Below are 14,370 nucleotides of genomic sequence, written 5' to 3'. Positions count from 1 at the left end.
GCTATAGAGATCGCATCACAACTTGCGTGGTACAAAAGAAGAATAAAATCTCAAAAAAGATTGTGTCTGAGGAACTAGGGAGCAGGCTGGAGAAGGGATGCACCAGTAACGATGTACTGCCTAGCTCCTAAGTGAGCAACACAGCAAGTGCTGAATTTCTGTGAGGAAAAATTACAAAACCTGCTTTTCTATTTTGTTGGTGGTACTACCAGTATGAAAATGTGACGAATCAGTAAAACGTGGTACCACTTAGCAGGAGGTAGTAATAGAAAAAAAATATCCAAATTGTTAGACACGATGGAATTAGTAATCAGCTGAGGGAAAATGAAAACCAAGTACCATGTATCTGAAGGCTGTACATAATGTAATGTGTGACTAGAACAACAATGGAAAATAAATTGACGTGCTGAAGCATTTCAGTGGCTTCCTATTATACAGTATAATGTTTTGATAGCAAGTAGAGTTCAATATTGAAATATTTCTAGTGCCCCTGTGAACTGTTGCAGGTTTCTGTGGATGCTTTTTCTGAGCTAATTTTAAATGGATGTGAGCAGTGGGATGATGCGTTTTCATTTGAACATAGTTTGTAAAAACAAAAAGCTTCCTGAGATAATGTGGGCATGCTAAAAGCAGAACTACACTGATATATTCAAATGTTGCTGTACTCAAGTGATTTTTTCCAGTGACTATGGTGAGGCTGCTCTGAAGGGGGGTATCAGTCATAGTGAAACACAGCACTGGTTTTGATCTCTTTGCTATCCTAAAGAATGATAGTGTATGAGAATGATTTTTTTTATAGTCATCATTCTAAGTGATGGTGGAGCTATGAACAGAACCGTAACTTATCAAATGTTCACACACTGTATGTATTCTTCCATTATACATTTATAGAGGACCTATTGTTTAGTTTTCTGCTGGAGGCTAGGCATGTAAAAGAATAGTCTAGAACAGACTTACTGCATGTGTTGTCCATTTGCCTGTCAGCAGTAGTTTTGACAGAAAAAACAGGGAGTTTGAGTGACTGCTCGTCTGTCTTAAGGTATGGTAATGAGGCTAATTAGGAGAGATGAGAGCTGAACTGGATATGTGAAGGCAATTATCCGTGAAACTTTTGTCATACTTTATCAGATCTCTCTTTCTCTGTTTTTGGCATTTGCCGGTGACACATAGAATGGAAATATTTGAAATGATACGTATTTTAGAAAGTGAAGCAAAGAATGAAGGCAGAGGGAAAATTAAATGAGAACATCTCATTGTTAAACGGTACAACTTAACAAGGACATTGTAGTTCATCAAGAAAGAATCTTGTCTGTGTTATCCTTGTCACTTACATTTACATGAATTAAAATCAATTACTTTTTGTAATAATGAACGTACATAGAGACCTACATCTCCCCTGTTAAGTGTACATTGTTTTGTGTGCTCCTTTTGTGTTACAAGTAGCTGCAGCAAGTATGTTATTAAACATATTTAAAAGAAATGCATGCAAAGACCATGAAAAGAGAGGGAAAAGTAATTTAGTTCAGTATTAAAAAAAAGCTGAAAATGACTCATTTTCAGGAGGCTAGTACCATTTACTTTCAGACTGCTTCTTACACCAACGCCATACAAAGTGATTAGAAAAGAAGCACTAAACAGAGCAAATGAAAACCAGGTGTCACAAGTCTTGATGAATCAGTGCACGTAATCCACAAAGAAAGACGGTGACAATTTGAACTTGCACATTAATGAGACCAGAACCAGGCTCAATTACTAGGCCATTTTGAAGAGCTGTAGGAACTTCACACATTTCTTTAAGTTAGAAGGGAAAAAAAAAATGATGAACTGAGTTCTCTACACACTCCTGCTTCTATTACTAAGTCAAAAAGACAGTTTTCTCAAATCCACTTTTAAAGATAATGTAATGTTAAAAAAACTAGCTATATAAGACATGCTCAATCACTTTTTAAAAGAAAAGAATCTATTCAATACTTCGATCATTTTAGTGAACTTAGACATTTCATTTGTCTACCAAGTGTACTTATGAAATAAAATTACATACTGCTAGCCAAATTCATCTTAGTGCCATGTAATTCTGAACTTGCTAGAATTACAGCAAGCAGAATAGAGAATATATGTGTAACAAAAATGAACTCATTGCCCAGAGAGTTTTCCATTAAACACCAGTTCTTTTTTCTCAGATTTTGTTTTGTAGTCCTCAAGAGCTTTGAATCTTTTCATATAATTTACTACTAGCAACAAGGTAACTCACATCCAGAAGGCCAACGCAAAATACATGAGATCCCCAGTGCAAACCCTGAATCTGACATAAAGGACTGAATTCTGTGCTGGGTCTTTAATTTCATTTGCCGTTGGTTATGGCATGGAAAGACAGATAGACGTGCTTCCCTCTTGTTCCTGTAAGACTTCCTTGTTCTGTAGAATAACACCCACCTGCCTACAGCCACCCTCCTCACCTCTTTTCTGTTTTTCCCCTCCATTCTTCATTGGCACCGGTACAGACACAAAGACACTCTCTTCCTTACACGCTACAAAGATGGGAAAAGTAGGTTTTTGTAGATAATGGTCCACAGACGTTAGCTTCTTAAATAACTGATTTTCAGTAAAAAAGGCTACTCTTACCTCCATGGAAGAGTTTAGAGAGTTCCTCTTTCCATGGCCTTTTACATGATGTAGAAAAAAATGAAAAACCACAACCCCCCCCCCCCAAAAAAAAAAAAAAAAAAAGCTGCCTTGGCAGTTTTTTGCAGAAGAAAAATAAAGAAAATGACCATAAAAGTACACCTTCAGTCATCAGCAAAAGCAGTGCCTTGAGGACAAAGTACCTTCTCCCATACAGGATCCTCTTTCTCACTATTGAGTTCCTCACTGCGCCTTCAATATTCATAGATATAGTATCTGGAGTATACCTAAATGAAAGAGGGAAAACTAAAACCTGTATTTTCATTGCTTATATTTTCCTACAGAAATTCAGTCTGTATTCCTGGTACCTTCAGCTCCTCTTTTCCTCTATATTATCTTCTACTATGCATGACTGCTCATTGGTATAAATTTATGAAGAGAACAAATGTGCCAGTCTTGAAGTACCTCTTGGAAGAGGACTCAAAATCTTCCCTTTCAATACCGCAACTAAATATTCAAAAGCAGTTATGTATCTAGTTGTAGAAAGTAACCATTTTTCAGTGTGTCTGGATGTCTTCACCTTATTTTTCTAGCCAGTTGACGGTGGTATATAAACACCTAAGTCACTTTATTATAGTACCGCAACATTGCAACAGGTTACCTACCGTACTTGTAATGAGTAGGTTACTAACGAAGTGTCATTTCCTAGCCTTATTTGGTTTATGTTGCAACCTTAATGATATTTCAATTTTGGAATAAACTCCCAAAGTAGTGTACAGGGATTTGGCCACACGACTTGCATTAACATTAATCAAAATCATGTGTCTAAATTTCCACCACGCTAAAAATGTACCTTTTGATTGTGGACTGGAATTGCGTGTTGAGGGGGTGCATATGCAAAAGATCACTTCACCAGCTGCTTCCTTTTGTTCTCAGGCACGCTTGTGCTCTCCGTACCTGAAATAAAAGATGGCAGGGAATACTGAAAGCCCTTTGTTCACAGGCAGTGTCACTGTGGACAGTGGCAATTCATGTTTCCTCTCCTTAATCAGCACAAGCCCAGCAAGTCCTTTTGCTGATATGCTGAGTTTGTAGCTGTAATGGAGGGGGACAGTTACATTCCTGGTGTCCCAGCTACCTCAGTGCAGCCAATAGATTTTGAAAATGAGAATGATGTAAGGTAAAACTGTCTCTCCATCATGGTACTCAGTGCCAATCAAGTCTACGAAAAGCAGTGTCTTTGTATCAGCAGTCGGTAGAGTTTTGCATTCTTGCACATTTTCTTTTTTCTGGTTGCAAGCAGCGTCAAACATTATTGTAACTGAGGGAAACCACTCTAGCAGTTCTTACAGCCCCAGTGAAAGCAAGGCTCAGCCTAAAGCTCAAAGGTCCTTCTGACTAATTAAGTAGGCTCCAGGGGTTAGACTCATTTTGATGTGCTTGGCCATGGATTGAAAAATTTTGGTGCTTGTGTGTGTGTGTGTTGGTGGCTGGTGGTCACTGATACATAGACATGGCTTTGTCGTGGCTCTAATCCCAGAATACCTCCCAGAGCTAAAGTCATTTCTTCAGACCCTCTTTAGTACATGAATGAGGTTTCACCATTTAAAAATCCAAAAAAGAAGCTGTGTATATTGTTCCAGTACCAGTACCGAACTCATAAAGGTTTGTTTCTGTTTGAGACTCAGGCCATTGAAGCTTATCGACATAGATAGACCCTGGTCACAAGCTGTGTTTTTCCAGCTATGTCTTCTGCTGGCTTCACTGGAGAATCTTAAGGAAACAAAAATCCTACAAAATAACTTTCTTGTGTAGACTAATCCATGCTTTTGCAATACAAGGAAGCTCCAAGGGGAAAAAAAAAAAAAGAAAGAAACAAAAAACTTGAAGTTTCCATGAATATCCTGAGAATGATGGGTGCTGACTGTCTGAAAAACAGGAAAAGGAGTTACATTTGCTGGATTTCAAAGCAGTTACCTCATAAAATAAATAATAACTTTCCATATCGCTGTGCCATTAATCCATATATGTAGTGCAAATTAATGAATAAGGAGTTTCATATCCTTCAAAGTTTGCAGCGATTCCACCGTGTAAAGACAAACACCTTCTATCTGTAGTGATGGCTTACTGATCTGGTATAGCACCCAAAGAGCCATTTAAGAAACCCGCAGTTACGTCCCTTTGGCTGACTGAGCCTCTAGCATTTAATAAAACCAGAACCCCAGGCATTCTCTTAATTTTTGTCTTAGGTCCAATTTTACAAAAGCTTATGGATGTGCTTAACTTCACACAGGTGAATAGGCTTATGAAAATAAATTAGATCTCTCCCATACTTAAAATTCAGCACAACTTTTTTTTTGTAGGAGCAAGGCCTTCCTGTGCTGCCATAAAATTCATTTTTATTTCTACTTTATCACATTCAGATGCTCTCTTCGCTAAGTTTTCTGTTTTAAACCAACTGTTTTTCAAATGCAGTGTTCCCACTGTGGCATTGGCAAGAAAAAGGGAAAAGACGTACTTGAAACTTGCATGGCTCCAATGAAAGTGCTAGTAAAGATTACCTTAATCCTCGAATCCAACAAAAAAAAATGAAAGTCGCTAATGAACAACCTAAGAAGTATTGTGTAATGAAACAGTTAAAGTAGCACTTGTTTCCTGGCAATGAAAGAAAAGTTTTTATCATTTTCTAAAAATTGTTTCAAAAAGATCTTTCAGTGAACAGTCCTTTTCAGTTTGCATCTGTCTGCTTCATGAGCGATCCTTTCACCCCCTTTTCAAAGCCATATGAAGCTTGCAATGCAGGATAATTAAAACAAATCTCGAGCAAACTATTTTGTGAAGATAGAAGTTTGATGGTTGAGTATATAAAAAATTGTAACCAGATGTTGTGCAGAAGCCATAGTAGTTTAAAGATCATGGGCTTTTTTTTCTCTTTTTTTGTACAAAGCAAAAATATTCTAATTGAAGTTGTCAGCAGGAGTGAGACTAATATGCCTGTATTTGATTAAATAATAGTTTATTTAACATTCAGTGTGGCCCAAATTGGCTGAGCCTAAAATACAAAAACTTCTTACTTAAATTTTTTCTGTTTAAATAGAGTGAAAAGTAAACCTAGTTAATGTTAACATTTTTGCTTGATATTCCCAACTATGCTATTATTTGTCCACTTCTGTGTCTCATTGTACTATCCACTGTACATATGTTTTCTCCAGAGCTGGTTGGCCAATAGAAGGAATGAAAAAAGAAAGATGGGCAATAAAGTCTGGAGTGCACTGGTTGATCAGAATTATTACTGAAAACTGGTAGAATTTAAGAGCATAACATGAGCATCACCCAGCATCCCTTTTTGCTATGCTTTGTGCAATGCACAGAAACTCATGCTGACACACTAAGGGATGTTTGTGCATGAAAAGGGTTATGTGTTTTAAAAATAGCAGAATATTGAAAAACGTGCAGTAGATTTCCTGGCAGTTATTTACACTATACAGAATAGCAGTGTTTATTGGATGAACTCAGAGAAATAATAGCTAAGACTTGTTCAAGGGGTGATTAGGTGTAGCTTTAATTTTTCTATTTCTTCGCTGATTAACATGCTGTTGCCTCTTAACATCAAGTTCTGACTGTCTTCCTCTCCTTTTTATACTACCTTACTACTTAAATATCCCTGTAGCCTCATGTGGTGCTGTTCGTAAGTAAGGGGATCCCCATCTTGCCTCCTGTGAGTAACCACTGCTGAAACCATAGGAATTCCATTCTTGCTCTTCTCTTTGTAGCTCTTTGGCCTTTTGCGTAAGAGTGGGCTGTGTGACTCATGAGCCACAGATTGCACTGTGTTAAAAATGAACCATAAAGGCGTGAGTTGCTTGGCTTATTGGTAGCATGTGTCACTCTGAGTGCCAATACTTTCCGCTTAAACTGGAGACGCAGATTCGGCATTTTTAAAGCAAATCTAAGATGAAAATAGCTATTTGTTGTTGTCAAGCGATGCTCCCACTGGTATGGTTTCCCAGTTTTTTCTTTTGCTCCCTGCCATGGGAGTGTGACCCTTTCGGTGCCCTCGCAGTACCCTCTAGTGACTGCAGCCGGGTGCTACAGCCCAGCCTGCACCAGCTGTGAGGTGGCTTCGGACTGCCTGGTACCTGGCTCTGGTGGTCTGAGTAATGCTGAGCTTTCAATGCTCCAAAAACCCAGGCAGTAGATAGCAGACAAGGCCAGATTTGTGGAGAGATTGCAACATTCAGTAGGAAACTTGTATTTCATTCTGAGGCCATTAATCACTGAAGTGTAGTAGGAGTCCCTGCCCTAGCTGTGTATGTGGTCTGTACTGCAGCACTAGGGCTACTGATCCTGAAATACAAAAGCACACTGACCATCTTAAGGGTACATTTCCTGTGTCTGCCCTAGCTTTGCCACACGTGTGCCAGGCCTCCAGAGGTAGATAATGGCAATTCCATAGTAAAATCAGCCAAAAATTAACCTTAGAACAGCAAAAGAGAAGCTCAGTGTAGCCGGTTTTTGGTATTTGTTGTTGCTGTCTAAGACAGGTGTGCATCAGATCATCACTAGTTCTGTAGGTTTTTACTAATTTCTACCACCTCTTGCTGTCCTTGTGCTTCATGCAGTTGTACTGCATTGGGTATGAAATGGAAAGTGTTTGCTCTTTGATTTGGCATAGGAATAGTTAGCTACAAAACACAGATTTGTTGTATGTCATAGCTAAGATGCTTAGCTTTGCAATGCTCAGTAATAACTTCTGAAAGTTTTTCTCTCATTAACTCAGCCTGCTATTAATAAAGGAAACAGGGCCTGTTATTTATCTTCTAGGATTTTTTTTTCTCAGAGGTATAACTCATATAACTCATTGGTAACTGTGACCTGGTTTTGAAAAGATCTCTTCTTATAAAAATACATACATTTCACATCCACTTACATATTTTGGCATTATTCAAAAGAGTACTATTCCCTGTGTGTCATGCCTGGATTTAAAGTCTTCTTCAGTTGGTCCAGGATACTGGTCATAGGCAGGTAGCATTGGCAGCCATCCCAAAATCTCCTCAATGGGTCCAGAGTTTGTTACTGCATTAGTCATTCAGTGTTCCCCACACCTTCCTCATCTTCCTGCTGATTTTACTATCAGGGTTTCACAGCCATGAAGTTTCCACAGCCATGTCCATTTCCATACTCGCCACTAAGGTGTGAAATCCTAGTCCATGACACAGAACCAAAAAATGTTTCCTATAAAATATCTGTAGGAAATAAAGCCCCCTTCTCTTTACAGTTTCTCAAAGAGAGACTTTGGCAAAGATGCTGATGAAATGGAAGATTTTTTCTTTTTCTCCTAGAGAAAGTTGTGTCATTATAAAGTGCTATTCTTTGGTGTACATCTCTTTCCTTTTCACTGCTAAAGATTCCACTAGGTGATAAAGGAAGAGAAGGAAAACAATTTGACAGTGACTGTTAAGGAAAACCTGAATTAAACTGAAAAGTGAATTCTTAAGCGTGTCAAGGTTTTTGTTCTGCCAGCAAAGCAGAAATGGCTTTGAGTATAGCCTATTAACCAGTAGCAGCTATGATTTCGTACGGCGTGTCTAGAAGTAGAGGTTTCTTTTTATTTCTGAGTTGTGTACATGGGCCTCTGAAGTCTTGCTAAAATCAGATGAATTGTGATACAAGCAGTAGAAGTAATGTAGAAGGGAAACTGTTTCCTATTGTTTTTTATTTCACAGCAGAATCTGATGTATTGATCAGTAGAACAGACTCAATCAGCTTGCCTTTTTCTTGTCCTAGCCCTGCACAAACACAGCGACCACTTGGAGGCAACCCCATCATCTTTGTCTTTCCAGTTATAGTGTAAGTGTGGCCACAGCTGCCTGCAAGGAAAGCTGTGGGGCAATTGAGCTGATGCCCCTTGCAAAGGAGACCTGGCTGTTTGTTTTACAAGGCACTGCTGTGCAGTTTGCTTCATTTAAGAGGCCTCCAAAGGTTGTGACAAATAAATTAACTGAGGGGTTACGGGATGGATTTCACCATGCCTCTTTCTCCAGCTTGTTGCTTCATTGCTCGAATGCTGTTTTCCAGTTGTCTGCCGCACTCTGAACTAATAAAACTGAGTATGTGGCAGGGTGGGTGCATTTCTTCCTCAGAGTGCAGAACTTAGGATGGAAATCCCTGCTAAGTTACGTTTTGCTCTCATACTACTGTTGGCAAGTGTGCGCCACTTAACAAGGCTGACTGCCCCAGCAGTAAATTCACCCCATCACTTGCAATAAGAGTAATTGCTTCGGAGAAATGAGACCCGTAGGTGGACAGGAGTGATTATGACAATGCAGATTTTGAAGCTGGTGTCTTAAGCAATTTAAGTACCACATTTTTCAAGGTAAGATAGGAATTAGTCTAGGGACACTGGATTCGCTGCTGTGCATTTACAGCATTCAGTCTGTGCTGATGTGAATGAGTACAAAAAGTACAGAGGGCATACAAGCTTTTACGGTTGCCAAGACAGAAAATCTTGCATGAAGGCTATTAAGATAAATACAGTTTATTGTTTGTTCTAGAAACTGATTTCCTTACTGGGTGATTCTCCCTAACCAAAAAAAAAAAAAAAAAAAAAAAAAGTAGAGTGTAAGGCATGGTTAGGACATGTGAATTAATGAGGTTAAGCTTGATTAGAAAGGGATTCAGAGTATACCTTTATCCTGACCAGTTACAGTGATTTTCCTCTTCTATCTTTGCATGCTGCTGCTGTTTCTAGCATTCTAGCAGGAAACACTTGTTTTTCTTTTCTTTACCTTCTTTTTTTCTTTTCTTTTGAACCTTGCACTATATCACAGATTTTAAGGTCTTCAATCATTATGCTGTGGCTCTGTCTTGAATTCCATGAAATGTTTCCTATCAAACTAGGAGACCATATGCCCATGTTGGCCTAAAATTTGCAGTGCATCATATACCAGAAATAGAAGCTGGTAAAGATTCTTCAGAGATTGTGTTCACTTGTTCCAAAGACCTGGTTTGTTTATGGAAGGGATGCTTGCAGTACATAAACACTATTTAAGGAGAAATGTCTCCAAAATATAGAACAGTTGTTCTATTCTCATCTTAATGGTATTTTTAAGGAAGACTACACAACACTCTTCGAGTCTCATTTACAAGTAGTTATTACTATCTCAATAGGAGAGAGTGGACAGAGAATATTTTTTGTGAAACTTCCATTAGATACTTCACTCAGTTTCTCCTAAACTTTTTGAAATTATTTACTGTGGAATTTAGAAGTAAGTATCTTCATTTTTAGTAGCTGTATACTTTTACAGATTGAAATCTGTAACATTCAGTCTGGATGCTGTTCTATTTTAATTAATACATTTATAGCCATGAAATTTTAAATATTTGTCAAGACAAATGAAAAGGAATGAAGGCTGAAGTGGATAGAAATTAATACTCCAGATAAGTTACAAGCAGTCTCTAGCAGCTCACTGAAGACAATGTTGGTTGAAGAAAGGATCAGTTTACGCAGCATAGTTCAATTTCATGTAGTTCATCAGCTTCACGGAATCACTGAGGATGAAAGGAGCTCTGGAGATCACCTAGACCAAACCTGCTGCTCAGAGCAAGGTGCTCAGACCTGCATCCCACAGGGCTTTGACTATCTCCAGGGTTTACTGAAGAGTGGATTTGTATGTTTGAAGGTTTTATTCAGGGCAACCTGCTTCTGTGTTCAACCTCTCACAGGTTGAAAAAAGAAAGCTTTTTTAGTTGTGTTCAAATAGGATTTCCCGCATTTCAGTTTGTGCCTTTGATTCTTGTCTCATCACTGGGCACCAATGCAAGAGTCTGGCTCACTCTTTGCTTTCCCCATCAGATATTAATTGGTTCAAGCAGATAAGATCATAGAATCCTTAGAGTTGGAGGGGACCTTTAAAGGTCATCTCTTCCAACTCCCCTGCAATGAACAGGGATATCCACGGCTAGAACATGTTTCCCAGATCCCCTTGAGCCTTCTCTTCTTCAGACTGATCAGACCTAGCTCTCTCAGCCCCTCTTTGTGACGGGACTGATAGTCATATAGTCATATTTGTGTCCCTTCACTGGATTCTCCCCAGGTTGTCCCTGTCTCTCTTGCCCTGGGGAGCCCAGCACTGGACCCAGCGCTCAGCTGAGAGGAAAGGCACAGCTCAGGAGGCTGCTGTCACTTATAGTTAGGCTAATTTTTAAAAACAGAAATATGTAAGAATTCGTGATAGCATGTTACTTCTCTGCAAGGGAACTTCCTGGGTTTTTTTTCCACATTTTTCTTTTCTTTTCCCAGAATATCCCTTTACCGCCTTATAATGCTGTAGGGTTGATCGCTGCTCTGGTCCATTCTTACTTCCTAAGGCTATCAAAAAGGAAGCCATCAAGTATTTCTGCCAGAAGTGGTATCACAGGAGAGAATAAGATCATTGTGTTTGAACCAGCCACTTAGACTGAGCCTCAGCCTTATTGTCTTGTTATCTGGGAGTGTTTGAAACGGATTGGATTAGATGAAAATGTCCATTATAAAAAGGCCACTGCTTTTCAATATTTACCACACCGTGGTATCTGGGATACCACAGTTTCTCCCTAAGCTTACAATAGGAAATAACTATGGTAATTGTGTGGTATGGGTTGGCAAATGCTGATTTTTCTGAATGGAAGCCATTCTAGCAACAGCACGTAATGAGATCTGCAGTAAGAGAGCATTCATAAGCCTACTGAAAATAATAGGTGGACATTTGGATCAGCTTTGTATCCCTCCCTAGTAACAGTTTCCTCTAGGGGACTCTGTGAGGCTCAAATTATAGTTACTTCAGTTCCTGAAGTGTGTAAGGTATAGCTGCCCATGTGAAACATTTTCTTGTTATATTTCTTCTTTAATTAAAATTAATGGTCCTAAGGGGAATTTTTTTTAAGTACGAGTAACAGGTAAATGAACCTCACTGGTTTTCACCAAGAAATAGACACCTAATTGACATTTCCTCTCCGAGTCCTGAACACTTCTATTAAAACATTAGATCCTCATTTTGTAACTTGGAAATAGAAATTGTTCTTCCAGGGTAATTTCCAGATTGGGGGTGCAAATCTGGGAGGATGTAGGTGATCAAAAGTCAGTGGGACTGAGGCTTCTAAGACACTTAATGGCTTTTGAAATTTTTACCCCTGAGGAGCCTTTCCCCTGCTGATTTTGGCAGCTCTCAGCCAAAATCTACAAATGAGAGTTCCTCCTCTCAGCTGCTGGCTTTCTGAGCCATTTTCTATATAAATAGAGATCACGTGGACTTTAATAAGGTCAGGGAATGTTTTTTAAATGTCTGTGATTTTTTTTCCCCCTCAAACCTTAATTTTGCCCATCTGATTTCTATGGAAGTGGGAACAGATGCCAGAAACTGAGAACTCCAGCAGCTTTGTGCTCATTCGTACAGCAGAGCACTTGCGGGATTGGGACCCTCAATTACTATCATATGTAGAGTTACATGTTGGCTCTTAGCTGAGATCTGCAAATGCTGTCTGGTTCTTCTACCATGTCAAAGTCGGGGGGTGTTTAAGGAAATATGGACGTATCTTTGCTCCATTTTTATCTGTTCGTTTGATGAGTGAGATTACTTCACGAAAGCAGGGATACTTGGGGTGCCTTCTTAAACATAAATCTCCAGTATCGGTGCCTAAACTTAAGCACCTAATTCCATGTTTAGGCACCTTCACAACTGGCTCTTTATCTCAGAAAGTGAGTCTGTAACGAAGTCCAACTATTGATTTAGATTCCCTACTGGAGACAGCAGGGCTTGGATATTTTCGCCTTGTGCCAAGAAATGAAACAGTCAGAAGCGTTTCCAGTTTTCTCGATGTCTCTTTCAGCGTGCTTAGGGCTGTTACGAGAATACTGTTTCTGTGCAGTTACTGATGAGAAGAAGAGCAGTCTAATTTTGAATGTGTTGCAGTGTTCGTAATTTAGAAAATTCAAGAGGCTCGTAATGACATTTGTAGGTTTGCTCGCTAACAGCGGCGCGGCTCCTCGGAAAGCGCACACCACGCCGAGAGCAGCAGCGGTCTGTGGGAACGGGTGCTGGTTTTTCAGGCAGCCACTCAGAGTCTGCTGCACGAGTCTGTTTCTGCAAGTGCTAGTGGAGGAAAGTTTGTGTTGTTTACAGGCAAGGATCACAGTTTCTGAACCAGGCTCCTTCTGTCCAGCTTACTCACACTAACCCGTCTACCTCAGCTATTTCTTTTTTGTAAGGAATGCTGTTATTTCTAAATCTGACTTCTCTTGCTGATCTTATTTTTGGTTGCTTTGTGTAAGTTCTGTTCTAAAATTTCTCCAGTGATCAACTTGATTTAACATGTGGGAAGAAGCTTAGCCAGAAACTTAGCAAGTTTTACTACAGTTCCTAAAAAAGCTGATTAAACCCATCGCGATACTAACTTCTTAATATTGGTGAAGATGCTGTCAGCTTTTTGCTGTGTTAGTTGGTAAATTGCAAAGAGAAAGCAGGATACATATTAGGTGGGCTGCAGTTTCAATACTTGTGAGCACACCTCAGCATAGATAATGCATTCCTTGCGTCGATAGGCACAAGGAAGGAAGAAAAATGGTGCTGCGTTTTGGGAAAACAAAGACAATTGGGGCTTTCTTCTCGAGCAGCTGCAGCCAGTTCCACTAATGGAAGTGCAAGAGCAGAAACTGGCAGCACAAGGTATGTGTTCGTTTTTACAGATGGCAATGCAGACAAGTTGGTAATTGAGAAGGAAGTCGAGTACGTGAGCGGTTTGACGGGGGACAGCCCATTACAGTACTTTCCTATGTAATCGACTTGGTGAGCTATGGGAGACAGAATTTCTATTCCTCTTGAATAGGTTTTGGTTATTGCAAAATGTCATCATTATTGATAATGAAATGCGAGATGATGGTTTGTGCTTTTTTTTAATGTAGTATTAGGGCAAATAAAACTTGACGAATTCATTTTCGGTTTGGCTCTGTGGAGGTCTGGGTCGTAGTGCTGGTAGTCAGTAGCAAAATGCAGCAGGAGTGAGATCGAGTCAAATTGCGGTCGCTGGTGTTTAAGGCACTGCAAGGGTTTTAGAGATGATCAGCTTGTGTGAGTTCCAGGATCAGGCCTCGGAAATGTATTATATTTAGTAAAAGGCTGTTGAAGGAAGCTGCTATCCAAAAAGTCATGCTTTGCATAGAACAATTAAGTAAACAGTTAACTCTCTGAGTACTGGATTAACATGTAGTTCCACCAGAAAATATTTCTCAGTGTTTGTTACAAACGTTTCAAGCCCAGTTATTTGGCCTATATATGCATTTGGACCAGCACATGGTCACATATAATTTTCACAAATAATGCTTACACATCAACCACCAACAGCTGCACAGGAGGTTTTATTGTTTCATATTTTTCTCACTGCAGATCGTGAGGAGGAAACTGAAATTACCCTCCATCCTTGTATGAATTAACAAGGAGATGCACTGCAGAGTGCATAGTTTGTACAGGGAAGTGCTCAAATGAATGAAAAGGAATACCACAAGGACATTTCATTGGAAAGAGTAGTGTGATCGCTTATGTGATTCAAATGATGGTGAATTCCTGCCTGGGGACCTTCGGTTCTGTCTGAAGGTGGATGCCTAACCCTCTCAGAGGCAAAGGTTGGGTTTTCCATAGCTTGAGAGAGGAAATAATGGTGAAGAGATTCAGTAACAACTGATTTTATGATCTCTTTGCAAACCTGTGTAGTTCT

General features: G+C 39.5%; 1 protein-coding gene and 1 long non-coding RNA gene across 17 annotated transcripts in view; one reads left to right on the top strand and one right to left on the bottom strand.

The window, feature by feature from the left end:
* LOC124418215 overlaps positions 1-10,915 on the bottom strand; it is a 26,879-nt gene extending 15,964 nt beyond the window's left edge. The window contains exons 1-2 of the long non-coding RNA XR_006936961.1: positions 2,623-10,915; positions 2,457-2,528 (exon numbers count right to left, since the gene is read on the bottom strand). This is a non-coding gene — a long non-coding RNA (uncharacterized LOC124418215). The remainder of the gene's footprint in view (positions 1-2,456; positions 2,529-2,622) is intronic.
* Positions 1-14,370, top strand: part of TRPS1 (transcriptional repressor GATA binding 1) — a 210,739-nt gene that overhangs the window by 178,030 nt on the left and 18,339 nt on the right. The gene's annotated exons all lie outside the window — the stretch shown is intronic.

The sequence above is a fragment of the Gallus gallus genome, chromosome 2 (assembly GCF_016699485.2).
Source record: "Gallus gallus isolate bGalGal1 chromosome 2, bGalGal1.mat.broiler.GRCg7b, whole genome shotgun sequence".
NCBI lineage: Eukaryota > Metazoa > Chordata > Aves > Galliformes > Phasianidae > Gallus > Gallus gallus.
This window is presented reverse-complemented; position numbering and strand designations above follow the sequence as displayed.